Source organism: Sarcophilus harrisii, chromosome 3, assembly GCF_902635505.1.
Source record: "Sarcophilus harrisii chromosome 3, mSarHar1.11, whole genome shotgun sequence".
Classification (NCBI taxonomy): Eukaryota; Metazoa; Chordata; class Mammalia; order Dasyuromorphia; family Dasyuridae; genus Sarcophilus; species Sarcophilus harrisii.
The window spans coordinates 434470633-434496634 of NC_045428.1; the positions used below are offsets into that span (position 1 = coordinate 434470633).

At 35.9% G+C, this 26002-nt stretch overlaps 1 pseudogene; it reads right to left on the reverse strand.

The window, feature by feature from the left end:
• Window positions 1–2088: 2088 nt before the first annotated feature.
• On the reverse strand, window positions 2089–2466 carry LOC100933815 (annotated as a pseudogene).
• Window positions 2467–26002: the final 23536 nt, after the last annotated feature.

Genomic DNA, 26002 nt, shown 5'->3' on the forward strand with positions numbered 1-26002 from the left:
GTCAATGCTTAATTTCTGCCTTACTAATTTCCAATTTTCCCAGAAGTTTTTGTCAAATAGTGAGAACACAAAATGAATGTTGAAAACTATCTTTACATAGTATTTGGAAAAACAAAATACTATCAATAATAAAAGAAAAAAAAATGCTTTGATCTGCATCTAGAGTTCATAGTTATTTCCCTGGATTGGATAGCATTTTCTATCATGAAACTTTTGGAGTTGTCTTGGATCATTATATTATTCATTGCAGCATTGTTATATTATGTTATTCATCACAGTGTTAATTTTACAATGTACAATGTTCTTAGTGCTTCTTACTTCACCAGCATCAGTTTATATTGTCTTTCTGAAATCTGTCTGTTCGTTATTTCTTATACAACAGTAGTATTCCATTACATTCATATATCACCACTTATTCAACCATTCCCCAGCTGATGGGTATTCCTTCAATTTCCAATTCTTTGCCAACACACACACACACACACACACACACACACACACACAGCCATAAATACTTTTGTACATGTAGGTCCTTTTCCCTTTTTAATGATCTCTTTGGGATGCAAACCTAGTAATGGTGTTGCTAGATCAAAGCTTTTATAGTTTTATAGCCCTTTGGGCATAGTTGCAAAATGTTCTACAGAATAGTTATAGTTTACAATTCCACCAATAATGCATTAGTGTCCCAATTTTCCCATATCTTTTGTCAATTCTTTCTCTAGGTGCAGATAGCATCTTCCTCCATAGGTTCTTTGTAATTAATTTGGGTATTTATATGAGTCAAAATGATTTATCCTCTGTGACCAAACAGAACAAACCTAATGCCTGTTTTACATGATTATCTTTCAGATATTTAAAGGCCGTTATCATATTTTCCTTGAATTTCCTTTTTCCAGGCTAAAATACACATGCCTTCAATTTATATTTGTCATGTCCTCAAGTCCCTCCATTATTCTAGTTGCCCTCCATGTAATCTACTAGCTTATCAATCCCTTCCCTCAAACACAGTAGCCAGAACCAAACACAACATTCCAGATGAAGTTGGATCAGAGCAATTACCTCTTGGTTAAGCCCAAGAGCACATTTGCTTTTTGAATGCTGCATCACACTGCTGATTGACAGTGAGCCTGAAGTCCACCCAGATGCCCCAGATCTTTTTCAGAGCAACTGCTGTTTTGTATGCTTCCCCAATCTTATACTTAGGAAGTTGAACTTCTGTATCCAAGTATGTAACTTCACATTTATTTCTGTTAAATTCCATTTTAAAATGGAACACGTCACCTCTTGCCTATCAACAAATCATTTTATATCCTATCATCCTGAGTATTAGCTATTCCTCCCAGCTTTGTGTTATATTCAAACTAGATGAACATACCATACCATACCTTTATCCAAGTTATTTGTAAAATTGCTAAACAGCTCAGGACCAGCACTGATCCCAATGGAAGACCTCTTGCCACAGTGACACAGAATTGGTGACAACTTGGCATTTTGAGTCCAGCCCCCAATCAAATTTGAATCTATTCAATGTCTCTTTGAGGGCAGGTTGGTGGTACAGTGAATAAAACTCTGTGCTTGAAACCAGGAAGACTTATTTTCTTAAATTCAAATCTAACCTCAGACACTAAGTAGCTGTGTGACCCAGATCAAGTCACTTAACACTATTTGCCATAGTTTCCTCATCTTAAGATGAGGTAAAGAAGGAAATAGCAAACCACTCCTCAATCTTTTTTTTTTTTTCACAAATAAGCATTTATTATTTAAATTCAAGAACAGGTTAGAAGCTGGGCACATTCAGAACAGAATCAAAGAGGGAGGAGAGAAGTAAGGAAGGAGTCAAGGAGACCAGAGCTTCTCATCTGGGTCTGCTTTGATTTCTGAGCCTTAGTCCAAGGCACCCAAGGAAGCACACAATAAGGGACATTCCAGGGGGTACAGTGGAAGACATCAAGTGGTGGCCAAAGTTATACATCTAGCCAAAGGTGGGGCTATGACCCTGCTTGGACCAACAGCACCACTGCTTCTTATGGAACTGAAGCATAGAAGTTTGATATCCAACACATTTCAACTCTTATGAAACATTCTCACAAAGTTAGTCTTTGTGCTAAAGAAGTCTTTCATCGTCTCAATAACTTCTTGCACTTTGCTTCTGGTTTCTTTGAATATACAGCCAATTTATAGGCTGCCTGCTCAACAGCTGTTACTTGCTCCTCAGTTAAAATGATCTGATCCAGATATGGCTAAAGTGCTACATATTTCTGGTTTAGGTTCTTTAGATTTCCAATTATGTTTACTACAATATCTTTCACTTTAAATACTTCAAGCTGGTCAATTTGTTCATATTTTCCAGAAATCTATTGTCTTCATTGAGGGCTGTCAACTTGCCTATCATATATGTGGCCATCTTGGAGAACATGTCCCCATGATGTCCTCCTCAGCAGGCTCCATAGCCTCCTGAACTATCTCCACCACTGAATCATCCAGACCAGGGAAGGGAGGAAGGAAAAAAGATAGAAGGAAAGATAAGGATGGGAAAGAGGAGAAACAGAAGTAGGAGGGGTAGAATGGGAGAGGGGGAAGGAGGGGAAGGAAAGAGGAGAAGAAGCAAAGTGTGAAGACTGAGAGGTAAGAGGGAAACCTACTCCAGAATCTTTGCCAAGAAAACTCCAAATAGGGTGATGAAGCATTGGACACTACTAAAAAACAACTTGATAACAAGAATCTCTCTCTTCTCCACAAGAACAGAATGAGATCTTTTTTTATCAAAAGCTTTATTAAAATCTAGGTAAATTGTATCCACTACATTTCCTCTCATCTTTTACTTTAGAAATTCTGTCAAAAAAGGAAATGAAATTAGTTTAGCATAACTTGTTCCTGATGAAGCCATGCTGACTGTATCAACTAACTCTTTAATGAGCCATTTTTGAATTTTCCCAGGAATTAAAAGTCAAGGCCGCTGGCCTATAATTTGCAGGCTCTGTTCTCTTCTCTTTTTTTGAAAATGGGAACATTCAGCCCTCCTCCAATCTTGGATAGCTTCCCATTTCTCATAACTTTTCAAATATCACTGACAATGTCTGGGTCATCACATCTGCTAAGTTGTTTTAGGACCTACAGATGTAGTAGTTCCTTTAGGCTGGGAGACCTGAATTTACCAAGGTTCTTATGATTTTCTTACTTATCTTGGGAATAGCATTAGTCATTTCTCTTTTTTGTACAAAGAATTTTCTTACACTTTCTAGTGTAATGGTCATCTTTTTTGACTGAACAGAAACAAAATAGAAATTGAACAGGTCTGTCTCTTATCAGAGAACAGCTAAGTGGCAAATTAGATGGAATGACAGACACAGAATCAGAAATACCAGAGTTCAAATCCAACCTAGCTATTTGATCTTAAACAAGTCACTTAACCTATTTGCCTTAGTATCCTCATCTGATAAATAAACATAATAGCACTTATATCCCATGGTTGTTGCCAGGGACAATTGTAATTGTAAAGCACTTTACAAATGTTAAATAAGCATTTAATCAGTTATTATCCTTTCTACACAAGGAAGCCTCCAATCTCTCCTTTGATTCTGTTTTTTCTCCCAATGTAGTTCTTAGCTTTCTTCATCAGTCTCAACTTGAGCATTCCTGACACAATGTTTTCTATGGCCATGTGACACTTTTATATTTATCATCAGTTATCTGGCTTTGCTTCTCTCTTCTGTAGCTTTCTTTTTTATCATCCAAGTTGTTTGAGTTTCCCCAAAGTCATATTAGCCTATTCAGACAAATCCCATTTTTCTCCTCCTTCAACAAAATTGTTTTCTTTTGTGTTTTCAAAGTTTCATTCAATGGGAGGATCTCCCATTTCTTTAGGGCTTATATACCCTACTGCATTTGAATCCATGGAATCTTAACTATCTTTCCTCTGAACCCTTTAAAATCTGTTGTCCCCAAAATCTTGTGTTCCTGTCAGACTATATACAGATTTCCTCTGCTTATCTATTACAAATTACGGGATGGAATGGAATTATGGGATGTTGCCAACGTTTACAACCCAATAATCAGTTCTTAGTTAAAATCAGATACAGAATAGAATTTCTCTTTATTGTTTTCTCCACCTTTGAAGGATGGAATTATCATTAAAGTAAGTCAAAAAGTGGTTAGTTGTCATGTTTTTGGCATAAAGAAAGAGTTCTAGTAGATAGCTGGATAATTGAAATCTCCTATCTCTGTATCATTCTTCTGTGAATTCTCAAATTCCTCATCCACTTCCTTTTTTTCTCTTAAGACTATTTGTAGTATACTCCAATGACAAAATCACTTCTACTTATCCCTCCTTTAAACTACCCAAATACTTTCTACCATGTTACTTCCCACTTATCCTTACCCTGAATTTAATCACAAGAGCAGGCCTTCTTAATAAACAAAGCTACACCACCCTTCATCATCTTCTTTTTTAACCTATCCTTTTTCTTTTGAAAAAGGTATACATAGGAGGCAGCTAGGTGGCATAGTGGGATAGAGCGCCAACCCTAAAGTCAGAAAGATCTGAGTTCAAATGTGGCCTCAAACACTGTGACCCTGGGCAAGTCACTTAACCCCAATTGCCTTGGGGGAAAAAAAAGGTATATATATGTATATATATATATATATATATATATATATATATATATATATATATATATATATATATTCCTGAGCAAATAGTCAAGTTATGGGTTTCAACCCATAAAGACTCAGTAATATCTATAAGATTATAAATTTTACTCCTTGTGGACTAAACTTTGAGTATTTATATATAGATACATAAGGCCATGGGTTTTACTACTTGCTCCTATCTTGGATTTTGTATGCTATGAATTTCCGAATATCTCAGTTGCTATTCTTCCTTTATGATAGCAATGTTCTATTGTATCTAACTTGGAAAGTTTCATAAACAGTCTTTTTCTTTCCCTATTACTTTTAAATTAAAGTTTTCTGAGGCAGGATTTGAATGACTTGTAATCCTATCTTCTATCTGCTATTCCACCAAAAAAATCAAGTGCAAAGTGTGGCAATGCAAGGGGCTCAACCATTCACATGATTGGAAATGAGACCATGCCCCAGGCAACTAATTTCTTGATTAGATTTTTATAATGGTTCTACTTAACAGATACAGTTCTGTTTAACAAGATCTAGTTCCCTTTCTGGTCAGTTTTCCAGAAATGTCATAGCAATCATCTATCTCTCTTTGGCAGCTTTGGCATTTTGTAAAGGTGTGCTGCTCCCCAAATGAGGTAAGACTAAGAATCTCTAAGTTTCCTTGTCCATTTATTCTGAATGTTGTAACATAGGAAATAAAGGGAAAGGGAAGAAGGTAAGTAAAACTTATAGTTGAAATAAAAGTAGATTGAAAGGTAGGCTTTAGCCTAGAGAGCACTGAACAGTACTAACCAAAAACAGGAAACAGACTGAGAATTCTGACAAGATATAATGTGGGAGAGAAAAGTTGTATTACTAGAAATAGGTGACAGCTTCAGGAGAGGTAAATGATCTGGTGCTGGGAGGAAGTAAGCTATCTTGGGAAGAATGTCTACAATCACTAGAATAGTGTCATGCCCCTAGGATGATAACAAATCTGTGGTAAAATTTAAAGGGTGGTTGTCAGAGTTTAAAAGTCTTGCAAGTTTCTCAATCAGGTACTTTGCTCTTGAATAGTACTAGGTAGAGCAACAAACATCATAACATAACCTGAGTCACCAAAAGTTCTGGGCAAATGAGGGCAGTGCAGTTGTTTTGGATAGTTTGTTTGAGGGTGCAGAGGTAGTTTTTGGTTTGATTTGGGTTTGGTTTTTGAAACTGGGTCCTACTCAGACTGAAAATGCAATGGTCACTCATAGGCCCAATCTTAATAACAATTACTTTGGGAGCTTTTGCCACTTTTTTTCCTAACCTGGACTATATTTCCACTCTCCTTAGACAGTCTGGCCTTCTATTCCCATGTACTCAACATATTATTGCCAAACAACACAGTCACCTGACAAGCTTTAGCCACACTTAGCCAAGAACCCCCAAAATCTAGCATCCACTAGCCTCATTTCTTGTATGAGAAATTGTAGGCATGTGCTATTACCTCTAGCTTACCAGTAGTGTTTAATGAGACCTCTGTGAGCAGTTATGGGACAAGCATGACATATCTATGAAATCTCCCTGGAAGAAGTATATAATTGTGTGTGTAAATGAAAGACTCTTTTAAGTACTAATTCCTCTTTCAGCTGCCTCTCCTATATGGAAGGATGTCATATAAGCCTTGGTATATAGGGAATCTGTTACACAGTAGATAGAGTACTGGGCCTGGAGTCTAGAGTTTCTGAATTCAAATCTGACTTCAGAAACTTACTAGTTATATGACCGACACCGGATAAGTCATTCCATCCTGTTTGCCTCATCTATAAAATGAGTTGGAAAAGAAAATGGCAAACCACTCCATTATCTTTGCCAAGAAAACCCTGTAGAGGACATTTCTCCACAGTTCTAGCCCATTATAAAACCCCAAATGGGTTCATGAAGAGTTGGACACAACTGAAAAACAACAACAAAATAGGGAGTTTGAGTCTATTGCTGGATAATCAACTCTTGTACATAGGATTGGATCTGCATAACTTGTCTTGGGACTTGTCTTAATAAGTGTGCCGTGTTATATCCATGCTCCAGATGGTATACTGTCTTCCTCATTATAGAGCTCGGGATATAAACTAAAGAAAGCAGTCTGGTGGAAGAACTCTCCCCGGATCATCAGATCTTTCACTGGTTTAATTTCAAGACAATCTGGAAAGGTTCCCAGTTATGTGTGTTGCAGGATTGGGGCAGGCCTGTTTGCACTACTATAGAATTTCAGGCCTTTTTCAGGTAGTGCCTCTAAGCTCTGAATGAGGTCTTTGTAGCTGAAAGCTGCCTCTCTCAGATCATGTAGTTCCTTTAAGCTGAGGAGAATTTGCACTTTAGAAAATGTAGAAGTTTTTGAATGGCTAATTTAGTTCTCAGTTAAAGTAGGCAGGATACCTTACAAGCATTCTGAATGGCAAGTATCAATAATGTTCAAGATTCCAATGTATTACAATGTATTCAAAATGCCAAATCTCTTCTCTTTCATCTCACTTTTATGAAAAATTTTTTTTACTTAAACATTATAACTAACCACGTACAGGATGGAATCATTTTCAGCTCTTAACAGAGTTTGACCATTTGTTCAATGACTGATTTATAAGGTGCTTCATACAATGTGGCCTGAAGTAGGAATTATATAAAAGCTAGCTATTATTATTATTATTAACACAATGAAAACTTACAAGGACTCTTTTTTTTTTCTTGTCCACGGGTGAAAAAAATGGACTTGTCTATTTTTACCAGAACTGATAAACTCAAGGGGTTGCAATTAACCAAGAAAATATGAGGTTTGATATGTCAATTTTTTTTATTATTTCTTATATATGGAATTTACTTTATTAACTATAAACTAAAAATAGAAAGCTCTTTTTCCTTTCTCACAACATGACTATGATAAGGCACTTTAACATTAAAACACTAGAAATGTAGGGGGCATAGGGAGAATGTTGTTGTTCAGACTTTTTTTTTTTTCAGTCCAATTGACTCTGAACTCATTCAGAGTTTTCTTGGCAAAGATCCTGCAGTGATTTGCCATTTCCTTCTCTGTCTCATTTCAAAGAAGAGGAAACTGAGGCAAATGAAATTAAGTGACTTACTTAGGGTCACACCATTAGCATCTGAAGTCAGATTTGAACTCAGAAGATTAATCTTCCTGACTTCAGACCAGACTTTCTGTCCTCTGTACCACCAACCTGCCCTAGAAATGTGTTAGTATTACAAATTAAAACTGCAACAGGCCAAAGTTTTAGATAAAAAAGAGAGAATGTGTGTGTGACCTCACTCAGAACTGATATTTGTGATGGATCCTTTTACATAAGGTATGACATATTCAACATAGAACTTGCTAACATACCTAATTACAATTATTCTCATGGACATTATTCAAAATGCAACAAAACACATTAAGTTTGGGAAGTCATACCTACCTCCAGATTCCCATAGGAATCTCAAACTCAACGGCTGCGAAGGAGGATTCATTATCTTTTTACCCAAACTCATACCTATTCTGTCTAGCATTCCGCCATTATACTAGTCACCTACTAGAACTTGCTAACATACCTAATTACAATTATTCTCATGGACATTATTCAAAATACAACAAAACACATTAAGTTTAGGAAGTCATACCTACCTCCAGATTCCCATAGGAATCTCAAACTCAATGGCTCCAAAGGAGGATTCATTATCTTTTCACCCAAACTCACACCTATTCTGTCCAGCATTCCACCGTTGTACTAGTACACCTACAGTACATACACTTACAACAAAACTGTTTTCCTCTTAGACTACTCATTCTAACTCATCCTACATATCTAATTAGATGTCAAGTTTTGTCATTTCTGTTTCTGTAATCTCTCTCAAATATGTTGCCTTCTCTCCACTTTTGCAAAGGACTGTTTCAATAGTCTTTTAAACTGTCTTCCTTTAATCTCCCCTCACTATAGAGATTCAGAGATCTAAAGTTGGAAGAGGCCTCAGAAGCCATTTAGTCAAACCCCCACATTTTTTCAGCCAAAACCAGAGGTTTGGGGAGAATAAGCTAGCTGCCCAGAGTCATACTGCTAGTTAGATTTTCCAAACCTTCTAAATTACCAAAATGATTTTCATAAAGTATAGTTCTGGTCATGTCATACACCCTGCTCCTGTAACACACAGTAGGCTTCAATGGTTCCTAATCACATCTAGAATAAAAAATAAACTATTTATCATTTAAAGTTTTCTATAATCTGGTCCTTTTCTATTCATCTTGTACATCACTCTCCTGTAACTAAGTCTAAAAAAATTAGTCTTTAGGTTGGCTGTATTGGCCAACTTGTTGTTCCTTACACAAGACATTCCATCTTTCATCTCTGGGTCTTGAAAGTGGTTGTTCTTCCTTATCTGGAATTCACTTTTTCATCTCTCTTTGGAATTGTCAGTTTTCTTCAATATTTGGCTCAAATACCCATTTTCCTGGTTCCTCCAGCTATAAGTGCCTTCCTTTCCTTGATATTCTTGGATCTGCTTTGCATGTAGTTTATGTATACTTGCCTATGTTTCTTTTGTGTAATGCTTGTCTGGCGAGAAGGAGACTAATAGTCCTTTCTTATTGTTTTGCTATGAGCACTTTCTCCTTTCATAGTATCTCTTTTCAGGTATACCATTTTCTCCAGGCAATATCCTTAAATTGATTTCTTCTGAGCAAATATTTTCCTTTCAAACTTTCTTCAGGAAGAATACCAGAAAGAGGAATATTGGAGGAAACTTCTTCATAAAAATTAACTCCAGATTTATTATAAACTTCTCCCTACTAGATACTGCTAACTCATTTTGTGTCTTAGGTAGACTGGGTTTACCTTTTCTTTTTCTGCTTTGAGGAAGCTATAAAAACATAAATCAAAAATTCTCTTTTGTCAGCTCAAGAACTGTACCTTTTTCTGGAAAGGTCCCAATGTTCAAAAGAGAGTTTTCCTGTTCATTGGCCTCTCCTTGTCTCTATTTCTCTGCCTTTCCATCTGTCTATATCTGTGTATCTGTGTGTATGTGTGTGTGTGGTCTTTCACCATCTATCTTTGTTTCTCTTTGAGAATATACAAATAGTAGTGGCCAGAAACTGGAAACTGAATAGATGCCCATCAATTGGAGAATGGCTGAATAAATAGTGGTATATGAATGTTATGGAATATTATTTTTCTATAAGAAATGACCAACAGGATGATTTCAGAAAGGCCTGAAGAGACTTACATGAACTGATGCTGAGTGAGATGAGCAGGACCAGGAGATCATTAAACATACCAACAACAATACTATATGGTGATCAATTCTGATGGACCTGGCCATCCTCAGCAACGAGATCAACCAAATCAGTTCCAATAGAGAAGTAATGAACTGAACCAGCTACACCTAGCAAAAGAACTCTGGGAGATGATTAAGAACCATTACATTGAATTCCCAATCCCTATATTTTTGCCCACCTGCATTTTGGATTTCCTTCACAGGCTAATTGTACAATATTTCAGAGTCCAATTCTTTTTGTACAGCAAAATAACGGTTTGGACATGTATACTTATTTTGTATTTAATTTACACTTTAACATATTTAACATGTATTGGTCATCCTGTCATCTAGGAGAGAGGGTAGGAGGAAGGAGGTGAAAAATTGGAACAAAAGGTTTGGCAATTGTCACTGCTGTAAAATTACCCATCATATAACTTGTAAATAAAAAGCTATTTAAAAAAATTTTTAAAAGAAAATATACAAATATAGATATTGCAGTTTAAAATCCTCATTTTGCTCTCCCATTCATTTTAATATCTATATATTCACTAGTACATTTGAGTAATGAATGACAAATCAGCAATGGTTACTCATTAGCTTTGAAAAACAAATCAGAAAGCAAAACATCTTAATAAGGAAGTATTGGGAAAAGCTCATTTCTCGTTCTTAACCAATTCAAGTGTCATGGATCCCTTTGGCAATCTAGTGAAGCCTATGGACCTCTTCTCAGACTAATGTGTTTAAGTGGATAAAATAAAATGTCTAGTATTGCAAATGAAACCAATTATCCAATTATCAAAATATTTTGAAAAGCCAAGTTCACAGACCACAGGTTACAAGAATTTTCTGCTCTTCTAGAGAAATTCCATTCAAAATAACTCAGAAGCTATAAAATATTTGGGAGTGTGTTGCCAATACCTATATGAATAGAACTATAAAACAATCTTGCAGAAATAAAGAGCTAAGTAACTAGAGAAATGTATACTTATGGGTAGGTCGAGCCAATAATAAAAGTGACAATGTTACCTAAATCAGGTTATTTATTCTGTGCTGAACTAGTCAAACTACCAAAAAAATATTTTATGGTGCTACAAAAACTAATAATATTTATATAAAGGAATAGAAGATCAAGCAATCACAAGGGTAATATATTTTATAACAATAGCTTTTTTTCCCAAAATATATGCAAAGATAGTCTTCAACATTCAAGGAGTAATATTTTTTAAGCTGAGAAGAAAGGAGATGCATCAATACAAGAATTCAAACTCTATTACACAGTAATAATCATTGCAATGATTTGTTAACAGTGAAAAATAATGATTTGTTAATAGTAAAATCAAGAGAATTTGGTCAGTGATTAGATTTGATATCTAATTTGATCAAATACTATATATATATATATATATACATATATATACATATATATATTCACACACAGACACACACACATATATGTATATATATATATATATATATAGAGAGAGAGAGAGAGAGAGAGAGAGAGAGAGAGAGAGAGAGAGAGAGAAGCATCGCGTTTTTATCAACACTAAGAGTTATTTACTGGGAGAAATTAAAAAATTCCAAGAAAACTGGACATCAGTATGACAAAAGTTAGTTTAGGTGATAATTCACAACATATAACAAGATAAGCTCCAAAAGGATACATGACCTAGGCAGGTATAAAAGATTACATTACATACATAAGCAAATTAGAAGAACAAAGAAGAAATCATTTTTTAGATTTGTGAATAGGGGAACAGTTCATAATTAAACAAACAGTAGAAAGAATTACACAAGATAAAATGGGAAGTTTTGATTATAAAAAATTAGAAAGGTTATGAGCAAGTAAATCTAATATATTTAGAAGAAAAAACAAGCAACTGGGGAGAAGGGAACTTTTATGGCAAGTTTCTCTAACAAAGGTCTCATATCTAAGATATAAAAGAAACAGATAACAATTTTATAAAATGTATATCCATTCCTCAATGACTAAATGGTCAACGAATATCAATAGGTTTTCTTCAAAGGAAGAAATACAAATTGTCAATACATATGAAAAAAATGCTCTAAATCACTCATAATTGGAAAAATGCAAATGAAATTAACTCTAAGGTTTCACTTCACACCCATCAATCAGACTGGTAAAAAAAATAGCAAAAAGGGAGAATGATAAATGTTGGAAAGTCATTGGAAAAACAAACCCACTAATGCTCTATGAGGAAGCAGATGGATGGCTCAGTAGATGAAGCACTGGGCCTAGATCTGAGCCCAAATATGGCCGTGGACGCTCACTATTTGGGTGATGCACACACAGCTAGACCCTTAAACTCTATTTGCCTCACTCTCCTGAAGGAAATTGTAAATCACTTCAGTAACTTTGGATAGTGGGTCTGCAGGATCATGGAGAGTTGGACATGACTGAACAGCAACAAGGCTCTGTTGGTAAAACTATACATTGGTTTATCCATTCTGAAAATCTGTCTAAGATTAATGCTGTAGAGGTTATTAAATGTGCATTCCTTTGAGGGAATGGGACAGAAGTGGGACAAAGGAATACCAGCAATACCATTACTTTGCCTATACAAGAAAAAAATAAAGAAAAAGAAGAAAAAGAAAAGAACATGTATGCACAAAAAACATTTATTCTAGCTCTTTTTGAAGTCAAAAATTGAAAACCAAAGTGCTCACTCATTAGGGAATAGCTAAACAAATTCTATTATATGAATATAATGGAATATTATTGTGCCATCAAGAAATGACAAAATGAATAGTTTCACAAGAGACTGGGAAGACCTCTATGAACTGATGCGGAGCAAAGTAAGCAGAAGAAAGCATTTTATACAATGAAACAAAATTATTAAGAAAAATCTTTGAAAGATATTAGGATTCTAGTCAATGCAATCTGAGTCCAAAAGCCTAAAATTGAAATGCTTCCTGACAAAGAGTTGATAAATATATAACACAGTAAGAGAAACATACTTAGGAAATGGGGAAAATTTGTTTTGCTGGATTATGCATGGTAAGAGTGAGGTTTTTCTTTTTTTTTTTTTCCTTTTCTTTTTTTTCAGGGGGGAATGAGCAATAATAAGAGGAAGAGATTAAAAATACATGTAAAAATAAATATATACACAATAAATAAAAACACTTGTTTAAAAAGAACCCCTGCTCTAGTGGAAGAGAATGGAAGTAGGAGAGAAACAAAGACCAGGAAAGTGCAGGTTCATCAGTTCTGTTCTCAGCAGCATGAATAGTGACAGCTCCTCTGTGTAGTGTCTGTTCCATGTGACTTCAGCAGAGCATGACTGCAGTCCTGGTCTTAACATATCAGCATTTGCTCTCCAGCAAGTTTGTTGTGGTGGCAGACCCAGCTTGCCTCTTATCTGAACCATTCCCCCTTTCACATTCAAGTTCCTTGTATGGATAAGGCAGCAGAGGCTGGATAAGAGAGCATCAGCTGCCTGAGCGTTTCTGCTTTTACTTGAACTGGCAAATAATGGTCCTGGGTCTTTGAATGCTCAAGCCCATCTCCATGGCTCCTCCTCCTCCCTTTCCCTTAGGATCAGGAAAGGCTGCTTATTCCAAGGGAAAAAACTCTGCTGATAGAGGTAGATTTTTCCACCAACATCCAGTTAGATCCTAGTTGCATAGCTTGATGCTGCAGTGGATAAGAGTGCTACAAGACTACTTGAGCTCAAATCTGTCTTTTGACACTTAGGAAAGTCACTTTCTGTCTGCGTCAGTTTCCTCATCTATAAAATGGGGAAAATAACAGTACCTACCCCACAAGGGTTGTTGTAAAGATAAGATGATATTTCTTAGTCATTTTTCAAACCTTAATGTGCTAAATAAGTGTTTGGTGCAATTACTTCATGTACACGTTATCTCCTTGATAGAATACAAGTTCTTAAGAATAGGGGATTTTCTCTTTTGTCTTCAGAGGCCCAGATTATTATTATTATGGTGCCTAGCACAGAGTAAGTTTTTAATAAATGCTTGTTGATTAGCTGATTGTATCCTTTAAAATGCAAATTCTTTTTTAGTGTGCAAAGCAGCTGTTCCTAATGCATGACAAAACTGAACATACTAACATACTCTCTTATAAGAGGATAGTACTACAGCACCAAATGAAATTCTGCTTTTCCAAATATATTCACAAATAATATCAATAATTTTATGCTGGAAAACATCAGAAAAAAATGTTAGGCACCATAATTCTATAATTTTATCTCCAGGATGAAATTTAAACTTTAAAATATCCAAAAGGTTTAAGTGCACTTACACAAACTTTACATTAACTACTAAATGAATTTCTATGGAGTAAAGTCCTACTGAATAGTAAACAAACCAAATAGGTAGAGGAAAGTATCAAAGAAAAAGCTTAAAGGATTCAGTTAACTTCATAAATAGTATTTTGAGAGATAATCTCAGTTGAATGCCTTTATGTGTCAGGACTATTCCTTTAAAATTATGAAGTAAACAAAGTATGTTTTCAGAGTCTCTTGGGTCCTTTTCTGAACCTTCTCCTCCTTTTAATGAGCTCCTCTCTCTTCCTGAATTATTATTTTTTCCTTCTGTCAAAATAAAAAAATGATAATCATCAGTGCCTTATTCTGAATTAATTTAATATATGCCCTCTCCCAGGAACATTTGCATTTTTTTTTTGGCTGAGGTGATTGGGGTTAAGTGACTTGCCCAGCCTCACTCAGCTTGGAAGTGTTAAGTGTCTAAGACCAAATTTGAACTCAGGTCCTCCTGACTTCAGGGCTGGTGCTTTATCCACTACACCACCTAGATGCCCCAAATATTTGCATTTTAAAGTAGAATCTTTCCCTGGAGTCAGGAGAATCTGAGTTCAAAACCAACTTCAGATACTTATTAGGTATATGACTCTGGTCTGGTCAAGTCATTTAACCAAATTGTGCCTCCAAAAATTAAAAGTAAAATAAAAATAGGATCTCATGGACAGCAATAAAAGAAACAACCTCTACAATAATCCAATTTTGTAGATTCTTTGGCACCTCGGTGAGGCAAGATATTTCTAAGTATAAAGCCATCCCAGAATCTAAAATTAGAAGGGACCTTCTTCTAATTCAACCTCCCACTCAGTGAAGGAATACCTTTTACACCAACCCTAACAGGTGGTTGTCTGAGTTCTGTTCAAATATTTCTAAAGAAGAACTTACTGCCTTGCAAGATAGTTCATTTAATGTCCAGATAGCTATAAGGATTAGGAAGTTTTTCCTTTTTTGAGCTGAAATCTATCTCCTTGTGAATCATACTAATTAGTTCTAGTTCTTCCTATAGAACTACAAACAATAAATCTCCTCTCTTGAAGATGACCCACATATCTCCCCTAAGTCTTTCTTCTCTAGGCAAAACAAACCAAGTTTCTCCAGATGGTTCCCTCTCTTCCTGTGTTTCAGTCCCACATCACCAGTATCCTTTTGGACATTACAAACTGGGTGTCCCAAAGACATCTCAAACTCAACATGTGCAAAACTGACCTCATTTTCTTTCCTTCTAAATTCTCCCCTATTCCAAACATCCCCATTTCTGTAGAAGACACCTCCATATCCAGTCACTCAGTTTTTCAACTTAAGTGTTATGTTGTTGCTCATTCTCAATACCTTATTTCGAATCAGATGCCGCATTGTGCCATTTCTACCTTTTGATAATATTGTTTTACAATTGTGCTCTCCCAAATATATTTCTTATTACCACTTCTGGTACCTGTCTTTTTGTTAACCACTTCAGTAGCTGTATGAATGGAAAAGAGCCAGATGGGAAAAAATGCCCCAAAGGTAGCAAGGACATCCAGAAAGCTGACCTGGGCCCCAGGCAGGAGACAGACTGTGAAGGAGATAATAAAGAATTTGGACTTTATCCCTGGCTATTCTTGTGGTGATTACTCTGCTAAAACGAAGGTTAGTCCGAAGACCTCCGGAAAACCAACCAGAACATTACATTCATTGTCTTCCCAGCCGTGCATCTTACATACAATGTTGCTTAAGTCATTTTCCTTATGTACGTACCATATGACTCTCTACTCAACCATTTTAGTGGCTCCCAGTGCCCTCTCAGATGAAATATCAACCTCTCTTCAGCTTTTAAAAGCCTACACATCCTAGTCCCAACCTATCTTTTCAGCCTCATTAAATATTATACATCCTCCTTGCACTACATAATCTAGCAAAGTTTTCTATTTATCACACATCACACTTGGTTTTCATTCTCTATGCCTTTACATTCGCCATTCCCCATACCCAGAACACATTCCCCCCCCTTACCTATACCTCATTGATTGACCAATATGTCCCAGGCCATGCCCCAGTTGGTCACTGTTTAGATCCTGATTGACTTGGACTGAATGTAAATAGCAGTCATTTCTGTTTTGGCCAGAAACTTAGAGGTCTTCCCTCTCCATCTATTTTTTTTTATTTAGATTTTTTTTTCCAAATTAGATGAAAGAGGTAACACTTTGTCTCAATCGCTACCAAACTTCAATCACTGAATAGATGTGACCTCAGTTAATCTGAGACCTGTTAAAGACCTTAACTTAAAAAGGTTAAGATTTTCCACTGCGTCCAGGGACCTCTCTAATCATTCTCATCTATATCTTGTCACTGAAACCAAATGGCTCTCGGAGAAAGTGACTCGAGTGACCTTGCACAGCCCTCCCTCACTTAAATTCAAATCACATGCCATGACATTGCCTCTTTGATGTAATGGTCATCTTTGAGAACAAAGTACAGAGTTCTGGGGGTAGAGCCAAGATGGGAGAGCAAAGTCTGGAAGCTGCTCAAGCTCTTCTAGGTTCCCTTGAAATCCACATGAAATCAAGCCTCTGAACAGAGTCTGATAGGATGAAAGTCCTCTCCAGCTCAAGATAGACTGAAAAAAATCCAAGAAAGGGCAGGCTCACTGGAGTGAAAGGGGTCTCAGCCCAGCTCAGAGAGACTCTGGGAAAACCAGTGAGAGATTGCAGAACAGCAACTCAAGACCCTCAGTCCTGGCTCAGGAGAGGAGCAGATCAATGGGGCAGGTTCCAGTCCCAGCTCAGAAGGCAAACTTTAGGAAATCAGCCTGTTTCCTGAACACAACATACAAAACTATCCCTTGTAAACAAAAAGGGGCCCTGTGCTCAAAGTCAAGACTCAGAGTTACACAGGACACTTGGGACAGTGCTCTCCTTACTCAGGAGCAGAGCTAAATCATAAAAGTTAAAAAAAAAAAAAAAAAAAAAAAAAGGAAATATCAAAAGAAAAGGGAAAAAATGAGCAAGAAACAGAAAAGAACCTTGACTATAAAAAACTACTATGGTGACCAAAACTCAAACTCAGACAAGGACAGAATATCCACAGAAGAAATCTCAAAGATTGAGATAAATTGGTCTTAAATCCAAAAAGATTTCTTGGAAATGCTCATAAAAAACTTCAAAAAGCAAAGAAGAAGAAAAAAAAATGAGAAAAGAAATGAAGGGTATGCATGAGAGTCAACAGTTTGGAAGAGGGGGAAAACTATCTGAAGAAAACAAAAAGTAGAACAAACCAAATGGAAAAGGAGATACAAAAGATAACTGAAGAAAATCACACATTAAAAGCTAAACAGGACAAATGGAAGTTAATGACTTTGTGAGACAGCAAGAATCAAACAAACTAAAAAGAATGAAAAAAATGGAAGAAAATGTGAAATACCTCATTTGCAAAACAGCCAATCTGGAAAACAGATCCAGAAGAGACAATTTAAAAATTATTGGCCTACCTGAAGGCCAAACAAGAGGTCATTAAGGAAAACTTAATATTCTAGATATCCCCAATATTCTAGAAACATAGAGGGAAAAACTCATTGAAAGAATCCATTGATTACCTCTCTAAAAAAATCTCACTAGGAAAACTCCAAGGAACATTTTTCAAAACTCCAAAACTATAATCTTAAAGAGAGCAAAGGACAAACAACAACCATAATGCCTCATAGAATCCCTTTATTGCTTTAAGTTGCATTATTTACTATAGGAAGGCTTTCTGGATACTCCCTGCCCAGTGCAATTGTCATTTGTCCCTAACTAACTTGCATTTACTTTATATATTTGGATTTATTAACTTTATGTTTATGATATATGTTTGTAGATGTGCTTATTATTTTCCTATTACTCCTCAAGAGTAGGAATTGTTTCATTCTTTGTGCTTGTATCCCCACATTTATTATGGTGCTTGAAACATAGTAGGTATTTAATTAATACTTGATTGATTATATAAAAACAGATTTAAAACCCCTTAGGCATTTGGATCACCTTCCATTGGCTGAGCTCCAATTTGATTGTTTTTTTTTAAAATATGAATTCCAAATTAAACATAATAGTTCAAATGTGATAAATCAGTAAAGTGGGAATTTTACTTATCTTATTTTAAAAATAAAAGGAACGTCCCCATCTCTGCATTTAAGAGAGCTCTGTACCTCCCTGCCAGAGTGCTTGTGGATTCCTGCATGGGAGAGGCACTCCTACAGAAATATAAATAGCTTAATCACTTATACACTCAGAATATTTGAAGAGCAAGTCCCAGTTACTAATAAGAGAAAATGGACCATGTTGTTGCCCCTTAAACAAGGATGGTTGCCCCAGAAAAGCAATCTGGTCTTGAGCTTCTCCCTCTTTGAAAAGCATAATCTTTGGGTTAGAATTTTGATCCAAACTGGCAAGGTCCCCAATTCATTTTGGTTGTCTGCATTCTAAACAGTAGGGCTTCTTAAACTTTTCCCACTCATGATCTCTCTTCACCCAAGAAATTTTTCCACGATTGTGGGCACCTAAGCATGTGAAATAGGTCTACAAATCAAACATTTACTGATAATAGATCATAATGTTGCAACCCCACATTCAGTTACACAACCCAGCATGGGCCCATAAACTACAGTTTAAGTAGCTTTGCTCTACAGGATGAGCCAGCTACTGTCATGACAGCCAAATGACACTTCAGTTTTCTGTTACCAATAGAATAAAGAGAAACTTGGTAGAGAAGTAGACCAAAATTCTGAGAAAAAGGAAAACAGGGCATTTATTTCCCTACGGAGGGCAAAAGAAATTTCATAAAAAACAAAACTCTCCTGGCTGTTGGTAGGTGCCTAGAAATTAGTGCCAGAGAGAGCGTGAGTATAATTTAGAATTCTGATGATCTATGGCATTAGGCTATGAATCCTGGGGTATACTGGAAGGTTATCAGAATATGTTTAAGTTTCACATTTTTATTAGCTTGGACTGAATGTTTCAAACATACTATAAAACCACCAGATGACAGATGGATATTCTACACTTGGACAAATATAGCCTCAAATACCATTGTTGTTCCTGTAGGATGCCATCAATTCACCCTACAATATTATACTATACTATTACTCTATTCTACTATTATCCCACCCATCTTTATTTTTTCTAACTTAGAATATGATGAGAGCTTATCATTGTGCTTTGTTGAAGTCCAAGTATAATGTCTATTACATTTTCCTCACTTATCAGTTTAGTTATTGCCTATCCCATAACTGAGGAGATGGTGAAGATAAATCTATAAACAAAAACAAAGCATTAGCCAGAAGACCTGCTGATGGGAAATCAAAAGATGTTCCAGAAGTCTTATGATCATTGTGGATAATGATGGGGCACTACATTCCTTCAAGATAGTTCCTCTATGCCTCAAATGGGGCCTTCACAGTGCCTCTCACTATGTAGGAGAAGGAACTATTTCTGCCCAGGTTAATTTGCAGAAGTACTCACTAAAATCAACAGTAGATGGCCTGTCATGAACATTGGAATTCAGACATCCAGAGGATCAGTTATGTTATGCCGGCAAATGCTTCTTTAGACTGCAAATTTTACAGTCACCCATTATATTGGGTTATATTTATATTTGATATTAGACAGAAGATAACCTAAACCCAGACCCAAGTGTCTGGTAGCCCATGCTGACATGACTTGAATGGAAGAACTTTAATTTCTAATCAGTGTCTGTAACTCCATTCACATCTGTCTACTCCCTCCCCAAAGAAATCTGACTGGTCCATTTTTTGCGAGACAGTCAGGCAGCATGATGCTTGAAGTCCTTGGAAATTACCCCTAAGTTATCCTTTGGTGGCTATGTGTAGCACATGACATCTGCTTTTAGGAGCACCTAGTTTTCTAATTGCTAGCTCCAAATACTGAAATTAAAGGCTTATGGTAACTTCTGCCTACTTCCTATTGTCCCTGAGCTGCAGTGACATTGAACTTCATTATGTTGTTCTGTTGTTTTCAATCATGACTCTTCTTGACCCCAGTTGGTATTTTCTGGGCAAAGTTACTGAAGTGGGTTGTCATTTCCTTCTCCAGATCATTTTACAGATGAGGAAACTGAGGAAATTAGGGTTAAGTGACTTGTCCAGGATCACAAAGCTAGGAAGTGTGAGTCCAGATTTGAACTAAAGAAGATGAGTCTCCCCGACTCCAGGCCCAACACTCTATCTTCTGCCCAAGTGCCATGAAGTTTATTATAAACAATCCTATGTGGCTCTTCTCAACAATGAGGTGATTCAGGCCAGTTCCAAAGATCTTGTGATGATGAGAGCCATCTTACACCCAGAAAGAGGACTGTGGGAACTGAGTGTGGATCACAACATAGCATTTTCACTCTTTTTGTTGTTGTTTGCTTGAATTTTTTTTCTCATTTTTCTTCCTTTTTAATCAGATTTTTCTTGTGCAGAAAGACAATTGTATGAATATGTATGGCTATATTCGATTTATTTTTTTTTTTACCATATTTAACATATATTGGATTACTTGCTATCTAGGGAAGGGAATGGGGGAAGGAAGTAAAAATTGGAACACAAAGTTTTGCAAGGGTCAGTGTTGAAAATTTTTCTTTACATATGTTTTGAAAATAAAAGGCTTCAATTACTAAAAAATTAAAAAGAGCATCAATAAAACATGAACAATTAAAAATTAAGTTAAAAACAAAAAAAAATACACTGAAGCTTTAAAAAAAAATTTTTTTTTTTAATGAACTTAACCATATCAGCAATAGTACAAGGTTATGTTGGTGGAAATAGATGCTCTGGTCAAGATGGCTCTCTTCCTTTCCTATGCCAAATTTACCACCACCAAAACCTCTGAATCACTGCTGAAATTAATTTTCTGTCTATTCAGTTGCTATGCTATTACTCTGTTGACCAATGGAATACATACCATTTCTATGAAGAAATGAAGGAGATCAGTGCCATAATGTCTTTGCGGCTTATTCTTTCTATGTTAGAGCAAAGCAAATCTTTTTTTTTTTTTTTGACAGCTGTTCAATGAATTATATGTGCCTCATTTCATTCTCAAATCAAACTCAAGCTAAGAGAGTGCTAGTGTTAGAGCCACCCAGGGGTATGCTGGTAAATGTTTAACATGATCTCTCATGAAAGAAAAAAAGAAAGGTAGACCAGACACACTTTTAAGGTTAATCTGCATTATTAACATTTTCTCCATGCCTTTCTTAAGTCTAGACAATCAAAAAAACAATAAATCAAGCCCTAATTTGTAGTGTTTGTGATTTCCAAGGAGTAAATGCTCACACTGAAAATTTAACAGTCAGCTCTTATGAGTCAATAGAAGCTGACTCTAGCACACCACTTTAACCTCCTATGATACTAAGTATGTTAGGATATCTAAACTATGATCTATGAGAATGATTTCTGGTGGAATGATCAGAGTGTCTGTCTCTGACTTAGAGCTCAATAAAAAAAAAAGACAAAAGATCTTTGTGAATAAATGCAGTTAATAATAATAATAGCTAGCACTTTCGTGTGACTCTAAGGTTTGTGAAGCTTTTACAAATATCTTATTTTAACCTTACAACAATGTGTTATTATCCTAATTTTATAGTTAAGGAAATGGAGGCAGATAGAGTCAATTCTTACACAGGGTCATGAAGTTACGAAGTATCTGAGGTCACCTTTGAGCTCAGATCTTCCTGTTATTAAGTCTAATATTCTCCACTGTGTCACCTAGCTGCCTAACTCAGTTAACTAAGTTATCTGTCTTTAAAGATTAATTTCAGTATTTGGAGCTGAAATAGCAATTAGGAAAGTAGGTGAATTTCTAATCATATGAGAAGATGCTCTATATCACTATTGATCAGAGGAATGCAAATTAAAACAACCTTGAGATACCACTGCACACCTGTCAGATTGGCTAGAATGACAGGGAAAGATAATAATGAATGTCAGAGGGGATGTGGGAAAACTAGGACACTGATACATTATTGGCAAAGTTGTGAATACATCCAGCCATTCTGGAGAGTGATTTGGAATTATGCTCAAAAAGTTATCAAACTGTGCATACCCTTTGACCCAGCAATGTTACTTCCGGACTTATATCCCAGAGAGATCTTAAAGAAGGGAAAGGAACCTGTATGTGCAAAAATGTTTGTGGCAGCCCTCTTTGTAGTGGCCAGAAAGTGGAAACTGAGTGGATGCCCATCAGTTGGAGAATGGCTGAATAATTTGTGGTATATGAATATTATGGAATATTATTGTTCTGTAAGAAATGACCAGCAGGATGAATACACAGAGGCTTGGAGAGACTTACATGAACTGATGCTAAGTGAAGTGAACAGAACCAGGAGATCATTATATATGGCAACAACAAGACTATATGATCAATTCTGGTGGATGTGACTCTTTCCAACAATGAGATGACTGATGCCAGTTCCAATGATCTTGTGATGAAAAGAACCATCTACACCCAGAAAGAGGTCGGTGGGAACTGAGCATAGATCACAATATAACATTCTCACTCTTGATATTGTTCGTTTGCATTTTGTTTTCTTAGTCATTTACATTTTTTATCTGATTTTCCTTGTGCAGCAAGAGAATTATATAAATATGTTTATACATATTAGATTTAACATATACTTTAACATGTTTAGCATATATTGGATTACTTGCCATATGGGGAAGGGGGTGGGGGTGGAGAAAATCTGAAACACAAGGCTATGCAAGGGTCAATGTTGTCAAATTGTCTGAATATGTTTTGAAAATAAAAAGCTTTAAATTAAAAAAACTAGGTAAAAATAAACCATTTAAAAAGATTTAAGAACTATGATCAATTTAATGACTTCAAAAGATCATTCTGAAGAATGTTACCATTTCTTCACAAAGAGGTAATAGTTTAAATACATGAAATGAGAAACTTTTAGACATGGCCAATATGGGAACTTATTTTGTTTGAATATGGGTTAGAAGAGGTTCATTTTTTTCCACTGGTAAAGGAAGATAAGGAGGAAAAAAAAATACTTGGTAATTAAAACAAAATTTTAATTTAAAAAATAAAGCTAAATGTTGTAATTTATGAAAAATCATAATATGATTTTTTTTTAAATGTAACTTTTTCAAAAGGTTTCCTTTCAGAGAGTGATCTGTTCCTTAAACAGTTTTACAAAGCTAACTAAATAATTATTGTTCTTGGCCACCTGGATGCTGGCAAATACCAGCAACATAAACAGATTAAGTACAGTATCCTGTCTCTCCTTTCTCTTCCCTTCCCTTCCCTTCCCTTCCAGACCCCATAGTGAGGCTGGGCTTGAGATAAGGCCTGGAAGATAAGGGACAAGATTCTTCTCTCCTCTGAGTTGCATCTGCCTTAATAAGTCAAGTTTAGATAATTCAAGAAGACTCATATTCCTGAGTTCAAATCTGGACTCAAACACTTACCAGTTGTATCCCTGGGACAAGTCACTTAATTCTGTTTGCTTCAGTTTCCTCCTTTGTAAAATGGGCTGAAGAAGGAAATGGTAAGACACTCTCCTATCTCTGCCAAGAAAACTGGGGTCACAATGGATCTGATAAAACTGAACAATAATAACAGGATGCTGAAGGGAGAACAATACCATCAATATCAGTAACCAGGAACCACAAATAAGAAGAGATCAGACAACATCCTGAGGGGGAAAGAAAGACTGGTCCATTGGGTATAGCAAGAGAAAATGAACTCAAGAAAGATTAGGCTTTATCTAACTCGAGATCCAGGTGTGAAATACCAGTCAACCAACAAGTATTAATAATTACTAACAAGCATCTACTAGGCACCAGGCACTGTGTGCCAGAATATTTTCTCTCTTGGTAGAGATTTAATGATCTTTTTTCTTTTTTAAATGTTTCTAATGAAAAACCATCCTTCCCCTCCAGGATTTTACATTCTACTAAAAAGAATACCATTAAACAGACTCTCGATTCAGCTGGATGAATAACAACAATAATAACTAGCATTTATACAGTGCCTTAAAGTTTGCAAAGGCAATGATGGATAGAGTATAAAATGTTATCACAAAAAATTTTCCAAAAAAATTTAACTTTTAAAAACTACTCATGCATATGTTTTGTAAATAAAAAGCTATAATAAAAAAAAATTAACTTTTTCTGCCAAAGGATTTTTCTCTCCTGGTATAGATTTTTTTCTCTCATGATATAGGTACTGGGGGAATAGGGATAGTGTGTATGTGTTAAGAACCCACATCCAGAGGAGAAGCTGAGCATTCCAACTAAACATAATTACTAACGCCACCCCCGCTCCATGCCCGATCCCACTCACATTTAACATCTTGTCTTCACTCTGAGTTTCCCATTCTCTAGGTTTTTCTTGATCCTATTTCTGGATTTAAATCTCTCCTTGCTGTTAGTTGCCTTTCCCATTTGCAGACCTCATTTGGCACCACTTCCTGACTGGTACTATTTGGATTCTCCCTGCTGGATTCAGGCCTAGTATCTCTTCCCATGCCCATCACCCCCACTCCTCCCCACCCCCAGCCTTTTCACAACAGAAGTACCAATATGACCTGTCTTAACGGAAGGCTGCTTTTATCTGAATTATCTGGCAGTAGGCCCACAGCAGCTCTAACTCCACCAGACTGTCATAAGATGACTGTGTGTGTGATAATGCTTCAGAACCCATGTCATAAATTTGCCTTTTACTTACAGAATGCAAGCTAATGAATTCATGGGCAAAGGATTTTTTTTTTCTCCTAGCTCTCATCATCTTTTTGTATCTTCAATGAAAGAACATTTCAGAGCGGCAGGATAGCATAGGCCTTCTGTTGCTAGACAATAATAGAACTCAGGTTGAGAAAGCATGGTTAGTGCCTAGAAAGATTTTTACCAGTCTTCTTGTTTCTCACTGTTACCTTCCTGATTATTCACAACATGAAATGTTATCTCAGAAGAGATTTCATGAAAAAGTTTATCTTTTTTTTTTGCCAGAATATTCTTTTCTCTTGGTATAGATTTTTTTTAATGATTTTTTTTAATGTTTTTTATACATTAAGGAATTGTAGAGGAAATTATGACCTGGTATTGTAGCACCTGAAGAGCTGTCTTCTGTTAATGAAAAATGTTCAAGTTTTATAAATGTTCAAGTTTTATAATCATACTCTTTCCAAACACCCTTACATTTCTGTTTAAATAAAAAAAATATTTATCAAGCACTTATCAGGGACTGAGCTAAGTACTAGGAATACAAATGATTAAAAAGTGGGGTGAGGGGAAGCCATGAATACAGATAAGTAAGGACAAAATATATGCAGGCTAAATACATAGTAATTTGGGACAGGGAGTTCCTAATAACTAGGAAACTAGGAAGACTCATATAAGTTCTTGCTTTTGAACAGTTCTTATGATTCTTCATACCCTAAAGAAGACTTCAACTGTGTGCAAACTAAAAGTAAGGATTCTTTTTAATTTTGTAATTGTCTTTCAATACATATGTATATACATACACACACACACATGTCAGAGTAGTAAGGGGAGGTGGGAAGTGGTATAGTAAATATATTGGCCACTGGGCCTGAATCAAAAAAACCTGAGTTCAGAATATTCCAAAGAAGGGATCCTTAAAGTTTTACCAGATTGTGACATACACACACACACACACACACACACACACACACAAAAAGGACAAGAATCCCTGATCTACAATCTTATTGGGTTAGTAACAGAAACTACAGTGGTTGTCGAAAAATAATGTAGCACTTTGTAGTTTCATTGTAACAAATCCCATTTGTTTTAAGTTGTTAAAAAAAAAAGACACAATATTAAAAATGTAAGATTA